Source organism: Nannospalax galili, unplaced genomic scaffold (genome assembly GCF_000622305.1).
Source record: "Nannospalax galili isolate Female #2095 unplaced genomic scaffold, S.galili_v1.0 scaffold767, whole genome shotgun sequence".
Classification (NCBI taxonomy): Eukaryota; Metazoa; Chordata; class Mammalia; order Rodentia; family Spalacidae; genus Nannospalax; species Nannospalax galili.
The window spans coordinates 1,380,439-1,382,177 of NW_008357164.1; positions in this window are offsets into that span (position 1 = coordinate 1,380,439).

Genomic DNA, 1,739 nt, shown 5'->3' on the forward strand with positions numbered 1-1,739 from the left:
AGTTCGATATACATAAGTCAATAAACATCATAAGTCATATAAATGGGCTCAAAGACAAGAACCACATGGCCATCTCAATAGATGCAGAGAAGGCCTTTGACAAAATTCAACATGCATTTATGTTCAAAGTCCTAGAGGGAATTGGACTGGAGGGAACATACCTCAACATAATTAAAGCCATGTATAACAAACCCACAGCCAATATCATTCTAAACGGAGATGAACTGGAAGTATTCCCATTGAAATCAGGAACCAGACAAGGTCATCCACTATCTCCACTTCTCTTTAACATAGTGCTTGAAACTCTTGCAAGAGCAATAACACAAGAGCAGGAAATTAAAGGAATAATAATTGGAAAAGAAGAGATAAAATTATCCCTTTTTGCAGATGATATGATATTATACCTAAGTGACACCAAAAATTCCACCAGAAATCTCCTAGAAATTATTAACAAGTTCAGTAATGTGGCAAATTACAAAATTAACCTACAAAATTCTGTAGCCTTTCTATATACCAATAACAAGCCATCAGAGAAAGAGCACATGGAAAGACTCCCCTTTACAATAGCTGCAAAAATAAAATAAAATAAAATAACCTAAGAATAAACCTGACCAAAGACATTAAAGAGCTCTACAATGAAATTTTTAAATCTTTTAAGAAAGAGATTGAGGAAGATATCAGAAGATGGAAGGGCCTCCCATGCTCATGGATTGAAAGAATTAATATTGTGAAAACAACCATCGTACCAAAAGTCATTTATAGATTAATGAAAATAATAGGATATAGGATATAGGATATAGGATATAGGATAATGAAAATGTGGTTAATTTATACGATGGAGTTTAACTCAGCAGTAAAGAAAGATGAAATCATGAAATTTGCAGGTAAATGGATGAAACTAGAAATTGTTATACTAAGTGAAGTAACACAGACTCAAAAAAAAAAAAGAATATCAACCTATGTTCTGCCTCATATGTGGATCCTAGAACCAAACCCTGATAAGTGAGTTTGTATCCAGACATAACTACAGGTACCAGGATAATGGAAAGGAAACAGGGAGATAAAGGAAAAGAAAGAACCTGAAAGAGAAGAACAGTAGGAAACAGGCCTTAATAAGGGAGATATGGATAAAAATTGGGTTAGTTTAAGGGAGGGGGGAGGGAAGGGTATACAAGCAACCTAGGGGATAAAGGGAAAGAAGGAGCTCAAGAGAGGTAGGACCATAGGAGAAGGGTATTAGTAAAGGAGAAAGGGGGGAAATGGGGACACCTTAAGTGGGAAAACCATGATGGAGGGTGAGACAATGCGAGAGATAAATAACACCTAGCTAGTTTTGAAAGCCAGATGGAACCATATTACTCCTACAACCTCCTGAAAAATTATACATAGCAGATCAAGAAATATGTGTCTAGGTAAGGTTTACCTGAGAACAACTGGTCTTTGCCCAAGATTTATCTATATGATACACAGTAATTAAAATTACCAGGTGGAACTAACCTTCTTGTATGTTTAACAGGCATACTTTGAGGCCTATAATAATTTGGTCAGAGGGACATAAAGGACAGTTTTTGCTCCTTGCCCTCCTAGGTCAACTAGATCTAGGGGACTATGGGTATCTCTCAAAATGTCCTGTAATTGTGGTGGGTCACCTGTCCTTTTGACCAAGGAGGCTGAGGAGACCCCACAAGATGGACTTGAATGAGTGTCCAGTCTACAAAGAGAAGGGTCAACACAGACGA